Here is a 10692-nt window from a genome sequence, read left to right as displayed (position 1 = left end):
AAACCCATCTGCAAAAAAGATTGTTGAAACAGACGCCTCTGATGAAGGATATGGAGGAATCTTGAAACAATCCAAAAATGGACATGAACAAGTTATTCAGTTCACATCAAAACATTGGAACCCAACCTAGAAGAATTACTCAACCATAAAAAAGGAAATTCTTTCTGTGGTTCTTTGCATTTCAAAATTTCAATCTGATCCTTTAAACCAAAGGTTTTTACTTCGGATTGATTGCAAATCTGCAAAAGAGGTTCTTCAAAAAGATGTTCAAAACATTGCATCAAAACAGATTTTTGCCCGATGGCAAGCTATCTTGAGTGTATTTGATTTTGACATCGAATTCATAAAAGGAGAGACTAATAGTCTCCCTGACTTCCTGACAAGAGAATTCCTGCAGGTACCACCATGAACATGAGGACTCGTTCCTCCAAAAAAGAGGCTGCGGCCTCAAAACAACTGGCTTCCAGCCAGTCGATAAAAAATGAGGATCAATCCTCACACCATAAGGCCACTGGCCAACCCTCCATTGGTCAGATCACTGTTGATAGTCAGATAAAAACATATCGACAGACTCTCCAACAGGAGATCGATAAGCAGAACTGCATGCAAACTCTGCCAAGTAAAATTCCTAAACCCAAAAAGGAGAAACAAACCCTTGCAACACAGGTTTCATCTCCTCATGACCTTGATAATGATACGGTAGTCCAACAATGGATTACAGTGTTAAAAGATAAACCAGAATTAGCACAAGTGCTGTCTGGAATATCTCCTCCAATGCTGGAGACTAGCAAAGGAGAGAGCTCTAGGCAAATCGCCAAAAGAGCAGAAAAAAGTCTCACAACATTTCCCGATAAGGAAACCAGCTCTTCAAAAACAGCTCCATGGTTTCCAAAATCATTATTTCAAACTGTTTTGATTATGGAAGAAGGTTTTTACCATGAAAACCCCTTCTTTGCAGCATCAAAATTGTTTCCTGAAAATTGGTATTTCCGGCCAATGGACATTTCAAAAACCCGGGAATACTATGAGAAAATTTTGAGTGATACAGGTTCAGTTGAGTTCAAACACCACCTTGTCCCTGGCTCTCAAACACCATATCCTACTCTACAGCCAAAATCTTGAGAGTGATCCACCCGAGAGAATGGAATGAGGGAAAACCATACCAAATCCATAAATTCCAAGCCCGGTTCTCGTCAGATCTCCCCCATAATGCTATGTATTCCTACTGGGATTACCAGCAAGCCTGGTACAATGCCTTCTTGTACCAAAACCATGAGTTCAGACACACCTGGCTAATGTTTTTCCAGTCTTCCAAATCATCGGCCATATTCCCCATTTGGTTTGCCCACTGGTGGTCTATCTGGGGTCTCATTCCAGACATACTACCTCCCATAATTCATGAAGCCTACATCATGTTTGCTTCTCGATTCAAACCTCAGGGGAACCAAACCATTTTTCCCGTGCTTCTCCAATTCTACCAGATTTTTGGATTATCATGGGTTCATAATTGGTCTTTCGGATACAAGCCTGATCAACAGACAGGCCTGCAGACACTGGCCAGAATCTTCAAATGCAAATGGTGGGTTAAGTTGAAGGTAGATCATCTTGACTCGCAATTTGTTCTCAATTGGTTCCGAAAAAATACTCTTGTCACAGACAGAGCACAAGTGGACCACCAAAGCTTTCTCCAGGTCAAAGCCCGTGCTTCGTCCTTCCTTTCAGCTGCAAAAACTGATGAGGATTACATAGGACGTCTAAGCCAGGTTCTCCTGGAACTCAAAGATCTGAATACCACTGCTTCGTCTGCATCAGAATCCCACAGAGATGAAGACGAAGGTGAGCTTTCTTCAGATTGATTGCAAAGCCCCTGTAACCGAGAGCGTCCGCCCACTGCAACAGCACGTGGATCATTTCCGGACAAAAAACCTTTCGGCTCAAAAGGCTATGCCCCGACATAATCAGCGCAATCTCCGGGAGCGTCCCACCACTACTCACAGTGGTACCATAACGGACAAAAAACCTTTCGGCGAGCGTGCCCGACATAAAGCAGCCTCCTGTCACTATTTGCGACAAAAAAGGCACTGTAGCTACACGAGTCATTCTCTGAAGAATATACCAAGTCTCATATCAGGGCTAGTTGGACAGCATTCGTGCTAAAAAACTCCACAAACATCCTGTTTTGGGATTGGTTCGAAAACCATTTCGTACCAGAAAGATTGGTATGTGTAACTCAGAAAACCATAAAGTGGAATCTGCCAAATGCAGAACCGGTTGAGTCAACACATCCACTCTTAGGTACCATCATAATTCCCCATCAAAATGAGGAGATAAAAGCTTCTCCTTTCAAAAAGAAAGTGGACGATTTACTGGCCCCCAAAGATATTAAAAACATCTTTAAACAAAACAATTTCACCAACCAGTGTCTCCACACCATAAGTTCCCAGTTGGATAGGATAGAGCAAGAAGTCACCAAGTCTGTAGCCAACTAGGTAGGGACCTCTAGTCGTCCAAGCCAATCAGGACTTCCACCCATAGAGCCTCTCAGAAAACCTCCTTTTAAACCCCATGAGATTCCTATCTCTAGGAGACAAGAGTTTAATCAGGAGCTAGAGAGAAAAATAAAAAACATAAATCTCCAGGAAGAATCATCCTCCATGAGTCTGCCAAAGATGATCGTCCCAGACACTCCCTTGTCAGGAATAGAGCCTGGAACACCATTAAAAGCAGCCAAACATAAGACACAAGAGTCTGAGGGCTCGAATGTCAACGCCATCGATAAAACTGGAGAGCTGAACAAAATAGTGTGGCAGGAACCCCAAAAACCCTACTACACTACCATAAGTGCACCAGACCTAGTTTTGGAAGAAAAACCCAACATTGTCCAGAATAGGTACAGTGCCAATGCCATCTATGAGTGGAACATAGACGGACAGTCCGAATATAACATTTTGAGCGTCTTGCAGCAGATGACAATGGTGTCAAATGCTTACAAGACCCAGACCCGATTGTCTGACCCAGCCATAGCTCACATGCTCATAGCAGGGTTCACAGGCCAATTGAAAGGATGGTGGGATAACTACCTATCGCCCTTTCAACATAACGAAATCCTGACCAGCGTCAAGACAGATGAATCTGGTGAGATCATCTGGGATGCTAACAACGAAGACATCCCTGACGCCGTAGCAACTCTAGTCTTTGCCATCTCCCAACACTTCGTAGGAGACCCCTCTCACCTCAAAGACAAAAACCTAGAGCTGCTGTCAAACCTAAAATGCAAAAGGCTGTCTGACTTCAGACAGTACAAAGATACCTTCCTCACTAGGGTCATGTCTAGGGAGGATTGTAACCAGCCATTTTGGAAAGAAAAATTCTTAGCAGGTCTGCCAACCTTGTTAGGAGAACAAGTCCGAAACGAAATCAAATCCATAAATCATGGCCAGATACCTTACAGAGAACTGAGTTATGGTGAGCTCGTCAGCTTCATCCATAAGGAAGGTATCCGAATGTGTACTCAGCACAGACTCCAAAAACAATTGAAAAAAGAAAAGGCCCAGACCAGGAAAGAGCTTGGCAGTTTTTGCCAGCAATTCGATCCCTCTTTTCAGGTCGACAAAAAGGTCGAAAAAACCAAAACCTGCAGTGGGGACTGCAGCAGAAAACATAAGCCCAAACATTTCCATAAAAAATCTAGGATTCCCTCAAAACCACAAACCACTGATAAGAGTGAGAAAAAATCCAGCTCCTCATTTAAGTGTTTCAAGTGCGGGAAAACTGGCCATACCCAAAGGTATTGCTACCTCAACAAAAAGATTCATCAACTTGAAATTGATGATGACATAAAAGACCAAATATGCAATCTGTTGATAGAGTCTTCTGACTCTGAGACAGAATTCTCAACTGCCAGCGAAGAGAGCCTGCAGTTTGATGAACTGGATTGGTCGTCTGATGAAAAGTCCATAAATGTCTTAACCAGGGATCAGGAATTCCTGCTTGGAATAGCGGATCAAATCCAGAACCCCCTGTTAAGAAAACAATATCTTGAGAAGTTGCAACAGGGCACTCTCGATGGCGAGACCAAAACCCCTAATTACAACCTCTCTGAAATCCTCAAAAGGCATGATCAGAAACGAGCTCATAAAACCTCGTTTGATGCCCAAAAAGAAATCGATATTCTCAGGAGTGAAATTGTCAGTCTCAAGCTTGAGCAACAACAACACTCCACCATAATAAGCCATTTGGAAGAGCTCATCACTGAGGCACAAAAACCCTCAGCCAGCTCAGATCAATTTCTCATGAGACAGGATAAAAACCTAGAGGAAACTCTGGCCCTGGATCAAAATGACCAGCATGAAAACTTAACCATGATAGGGGATCTTTCTCCTAATAGGTGGTTGATCAAAATCACGCTAGTCATAAACCATAATCTGTTTATTAATGCAACTGCTCTGTTTGACACAGGTGCATATGAAAATTGCATTAGTGAACAACTCATCCCTGCCAGATTCTATGAAAGAACAACTGAATCACTTTCTTCGGTCAGTGGTACTAAGCTCGACAGCCAGTATAAGTTGAGTGAAGTAGAAGTTGAACAGAATAGAGTCTGGTACAAAACATCTTTTCTCCTAGTGAAAAGCCTCAGTCATCAGGTCATACTAGGAACCCCATTCATCCAGCTTTTAAAATCGTTTCTTGTCACTTCATCTGGCATTGAGACGCACAAGCTTGGAATCAAAATAAAATTCCATTTCATCTCCGATAAATGTGTTTACAAGATAGACTGATGCATCTTATGCAGGAAATGGCCGTGGAATCTGCTCAAGAGTGGTTACACAATTGGCTGTTTGAACTATTGCAAGACGACAGTCTTGAGGAAATACAAAATAATATACAGGACGGGGAAACAGATTCTATGGATCGTATTTTTACTTCATACATCCGAAACATCTGTGCCCTCATTGATCATCTTGTATCCCATGTTTTATGTGCATATTTTGACAGGCATTGCAAGAGTTTTCATCGCTGCAATACAAAACCCTGTTTTCTGCACATAAACTCCACTTTAAAAACCCGGGAGGATTATGAGCTAGTTATTGGCCATTTCCTCTTCCATGAACCAGTTCTCATAAATCTCGATATAAACATGCCATAACCCCTGATCATGTCTTCATACAGGAACATGGATGTCCCCTGGTCTGACCAGGTTTCCAAAGGCTCCTCCTCTAGGAGCAAAACACATAAAGGTCAGGATTTGCCTTCAAAAAAGCGATTCTGCATAAAGTCCAGCCTCACGGCTTGGCGGCCTGACCCCAGGCAACAACTCATCTTGGATAATTTATGGGCATCCATAAAGAATCCTCAAAAGGGTGAGGAATCCATATATGCATTGGTCCTTCACATGGAGGAACAAGGCAACAGCAAAGCGTCCTTACAACAGGAACTTTGCCTGAAAATTGATTCGTTGCAACAAGAGCTATCCCTCCAAAAAGCTCAGACTCATACTTTCCTCCAAAACAGGTTAGTTGAGTTCGATAATTTCACAGAGCACTTTGCAGAAATGCAGAGAGAAAATCATGCTCTGAAGAAAAAATTAAAAAAGAGTGAAAAAAGGAGAGATATTCTGGAAAAAGAAAATGAAGGCTTCAAAAAAGAAATAGAAAGCCTATGTGCGGAAAGGATAGAAGTCTTAGAGTTTTCTAAGACCTGCCTCAGAGAAAAAGACGCTCTTGAAAAAGAAAATAAAAAATTCAAGCAGGATTTGGAGTCCTCATCAACTCCATCGATAATTTGGTCAGAAGCTCCTCCCATCGGAACTACGACTGAAAAAATGTTTTCTAAAAAACCCATTGAGGTAACTCTCAGTGGCATTTTCCCAGAAGCAGGAGAAATCTTGTTTTTGTCAAAACTTCCTGAGGATATTGTCTCAAAAATCTCCGAGATAAGTCTCCAGGAATTTTCATCAAACATAATTTTCTTCTTTACCAAGATCCTCCAGTTCTGTGCTTGCACACCGCAAAGTACTGATGGTTGGTACTGGTCTTGGGAAAGGAAAAACTTTTTTGAAAATTTTGAAAACCCCTGCAACCTACATGGTGAAGATGCAAACTACGAAAAGGGCTGACATCTTACTAATGGAAAGTTGCAGGCACAGTCTGGAGTTTTCTATACCCAGATTTAGTTTTTATAATTTTCCTTTAAAAAACCGTTTTAATAAACATCATTTCGATTTCTGTGATCTTCTGAAATTCGGGATTCTCAAATCCATGATTCTGAAGCCAGAAGATGCACACCGCCCAGAACTCCAATCCCTTTTTGGGAACAATGCCTGGAGTTTGATCACTAAAGCATTGAGGCGTTCTGTAGGCCTCTCCATCCATATTGAATCCTCTCCACCGGAGTGGGTTTCCCCCATAAAGGTCCAACCTGCCATCCATTACATCTTCATCTCGCCATGGGGTTCCGAAGACATCATTCCTCCGAAAGTAGATTATTGGCCTGGTGAAGGTTTTCTCATAACTCGGATTCTCCAACCTCCTTTCTGAGTGTAAGTTCCAGTGTAAGCATGTATTGAGTTCTTTCAGACTCTATCCTTTTCTTTCCTTCTTCTCATGTCCTTTTTTGTTTTCTTAAACATCATGTACTCCCTTTGGCCCATCATGGGCTAAGTTTCTGAATAAATCTTCCATGTTGATCTATATTTATCTTGACCGTCTATGCATATCAGATCCTTGTTCTTTCTGTATTCCATGGTTATCCCCTACGATAGAGGTCTTGGTTGAAAATGGTATCAAAGCCAAGAATGGGTGGGGATAGGATGTATAATCCGTTTTGATTCTCAGATTCTAGTAGAACTAGTAGGTCATGTCATCTAGGACCGCCTTCATGGTTGGTAGTAACTCATCTTGTGTTCTTCCTATAGTGTATTCTTGCATATCCTATACAATGAACTGAAGCTGGTAAACATAGTGATTAGGCAGCCATAGCGTAGGTCTCTTTAGAAGTCTAGATCCAATATCACAATGAACTGATGCTAGCATAAGAAGTAATGTTATGAGGCTCTAATGTCCATCCAGTCGCTCTAATGGACCCTACACATTCACCGTTCATAGGAACCCGGGGGGAAGTCCTAAGGTATTCCCGTTTTGTAAGTCCCGACGGTCAGGGCAGTGTTCAGGGAAAAAATTGGATGCGATGGCCCGGTAGTGTTATAAACACCGTCTAAGTAGATGGAGGTTATCGACTGGAGTAGAGTTATCCTTATGCATTATCGTTCGTCTAGGTACAGCAGTTGGGATAGGAGATAGATCTATAGAGAGTCTTACTGAGTTTGTCTGTCTACTATTATTGTTAAAACCAGGTACAACAGTTGGTTAAGGTATGTGCTAGAACCTGCAGGGAAACACTGTGTGAGGCTTCTGCCAATCGTCCAGGTAAGTCTTAGATCTTGATCTTGAGAGAAGCTGGGTAGGAGAATTACATACGGTTTAGAATCTTCTTCAAACCACTAGGCTATTGGTTCTATAGATCTGTAGAGCTCTCGTCTAAGGTAGGTATGGAATACCCTAAGGGTAAGGAACTAATATGCAAAAGTATAGAAATGCTTGATAAATGTTTGAGAGACTGGAAGATTTATTGTTTTTAAATATGCGTTTGTTCAAAATGATTCCTCCACATGCTTGCGTAGGATCTACTCATAAAATCGATAAAAATTCTGTCTATAAAAGAGGTTCTTTTCATGATAGAATTAACCAAAAAATATCTGACTTAAATTCCCAGATATCACTACCTGTGTCGGTTGTCCCTAGGGTGGACACAGTAGTCGAGGAATTTAAGATAGATATATATATATATATATATATAACAAGCAAGTTTGGGTCAAGATTTGCTGGCCTAGGCCTGACACATTAGGACTGGGCCTAGACCGGGCTCTTGGGCTAGGCCAATTTTGTCGGCCCTAAAGATCACGGACGAAATTGATGTAATTCGGACTAAATTGATGTAACTTTTTTTTTGTACCCCATTAATGCAACTTCCATAACTCGGGGATGAAATTGCCATTTTTCTCTATTTTGTGGCACTACTGTAAAGCTGGCCTAAAGAGGCTCCGAATAGCTTACAAAGACGCCTTATGGCGTCGCTAATTATAGCAATGTCAATGCCGACTGGCAGGCGTGGCCCTTTGAAATTAAAGAGGTAATATAATATGTAAGAACTGTTACCCTGATGGCTCAACAAAAGGTGGGGGGGGGGGGGGGGGGTTGAAGAAATGGATTAATATTGACAAATATGAACCCCTCGACCAAAAAATTAAAAGAATTTAAAAATGAAATAAGAATGGCATGTATTAGCTACGAAGCAAATGTGCATATGTCTCTATGTGCGAAAGAACCAACCACACCTAGACACGCCCCTTTCAGCGATCACTCTGGTATCAGCAAGCCCATTGGACACCGACTAATATTCAATTTGAGTTTAGCCAAATTATTAAGGAGTAAAACTATTCCAATACTAATTTTCTCTATTCGCAAGATTCAAAATAGAAATCTTGATTAAGAGGAATAAATAGCCGAACCATTTGAATCAACCTGTGTTTGGTGACACATCCCTTTTGTTCATGTAAAGTCACCTGTTTCGCACGAAGACCATTCAGATTAGAGAGAGTCAACTATTTTAAATAACGTACTGCTGCCTTGCCATGCTTTCCTCATTATATAGTTCTCTATGAGTATGGGTGGTGTTGAAAAAGAAAAAAAGAGAGAAAAAGTGCTCCCAAAATACAAATAAATCTTCTATTATACTTCCCACGTTTTTCTTTTCTTTCCATCACCGCCAGCCAAAATGCAGAAAGAAGAAGAATTAAATCATGATCAATGAACAAGAAAAATAGCTAATAACTAATTCCGATGAATCCACCAAATGTGATGGTCTAATGATTAATAAGTTTATTCCCATATAATTTGGTAACTTTAAGGTTTTGAGTCCGAATCCCTTCTATATATTTATATTAAAATATTTGCTAGAAGTGTTCTTTTCACTTGGACTTGGAGGACACCTGTTAACTATATTAGGCCATTGTTGGTACTATGCTGACGAAGCCAGTGCTTCTTGTTAAGTTCGTCTGATATATTTACGGTTGAATACGAGAATCCAAACATTATTTAGCAGAGGATAGCAAAGTTGCCATCACTGCTGCTCGCTAATTTATTCGTAAAAGAATAATAATAATAATCATTGTTATCAGAACCGGATTGGACTGGCCGGTTCGACCTGTCGGATCGGGAACTTGCACCATGTCCGGTCCGGTTCGCCTGAAAACCCAAAATGCACATTTGAACCGCCGGACCTATAGAACCGGCCGGTTTTGAGCAAAATTCCATTGAACCAGCCGGTTCTATGGGTTTTATGGGTTTACTATTTATTGTAAAAGTTATTTGATTGTGTAAGGATTTAAACTAATGACCTCTTACTTTTTATATTAGTATACTACCAACCAAACAATCACTACTTTCTTGTTCTTTTAACTCTACTTTTAAGTACTTATTAAAATTCAATATTTATTTTGAAGTAAAAAATATTAAATATATTTATATTTTCTTACACTATTCTTATATATTTTTGAAATCATCATACTTCTATCTTAATTATCATAATTTTTTTAATAATATGAATATTTATTTTATTTTAATTAAACGTGCGGTCCGACAATCGAACCTCCGGTTGGACCCATAAACCCATGAACCCATACCCCTTCCAGTTCATCATCCGGTCTGGTTTTGATAACACTGATAATAATAATAATAATAATAAAGAGAATACCCATGAAGCCCACAAGGTTCCTTTATCCCTTGAATCCCGCTAGATAAGATAGGAGAGACATTATTAAGAAAAGTTAATAATGGAAAAAATTTAGCAGTAAGAGAGCTTTATCTTTTAGTGAGTTGATTTGGCTCGAATTGGATTAGTCAAGATCTCTGGATACCAAAGTACACTCTAAAAAACGAAAATATCGACAATTTACTCTCCCGATAAAAAAAACCTGGATGGTGAAGATTTACTATATATGGTAGTTATAATTGTAAAGATTCATATACGATTTAAGTGCTGATTAGTGAAGCTTTATTAAATATTTAGATTTTAATTTCTCACTTTTGTTGCGTTAATCGGCCCATAAATAGGCCTCTAATTTTTGGAAAATGAATTGAAAAATATCGAGGCATTGCAGGATTTTAAGAAAAATCCCAATAACTTCAAAATTTTAGCACATACTCAATCAAACAAAATTTACATAATTAATTTAGCTGTTATTCTATTAAATTCAATATTTAAATGAAGTATTGAAATTTTAAGTTCAAACAAACATAACCTTAGAGGTTAGGCGCATTTCGATGAAGACAATGTTAGTGATTACGCTACATTTTCTTTTAGTTGATCATAAACTCTCTGTTGTCTACAATAATTATTGAATGATGCCCCTAAATTAAGTTAGAGAAGACTTCATAGCGAGAATATCATTTTTGCCCTATGGAGAACAAAGCTCTAAATCAAACCGATGGAAAAATTTTACCTGTTCAAAAATCCTGATCTAGACTATATATGAGTTATCCTAATCACTTCTCGCGAGGGGAATGCTACATCTGGGCTACTCTCCTTACGGACATATACTAATAAAGGCTTTCAAAACTTGTACCTACTTGC

This window comes from Punica granatum, chromosome 2 (assembly GCF_007655135.1).
Source record: "Punica granatum isolate Tunisia-2019 chromosome 2, ASM765513v2, whole genome shotgun sequence".
Lineage (NCBI taxonomy): Eukaryota > Viridiplantae > Streptophyta > Magnoliopsida > Myrtales > Lythraceae > Punica > Punica granatum.
Note: the sequence above shows the minus strand (reverse complement) of the source record.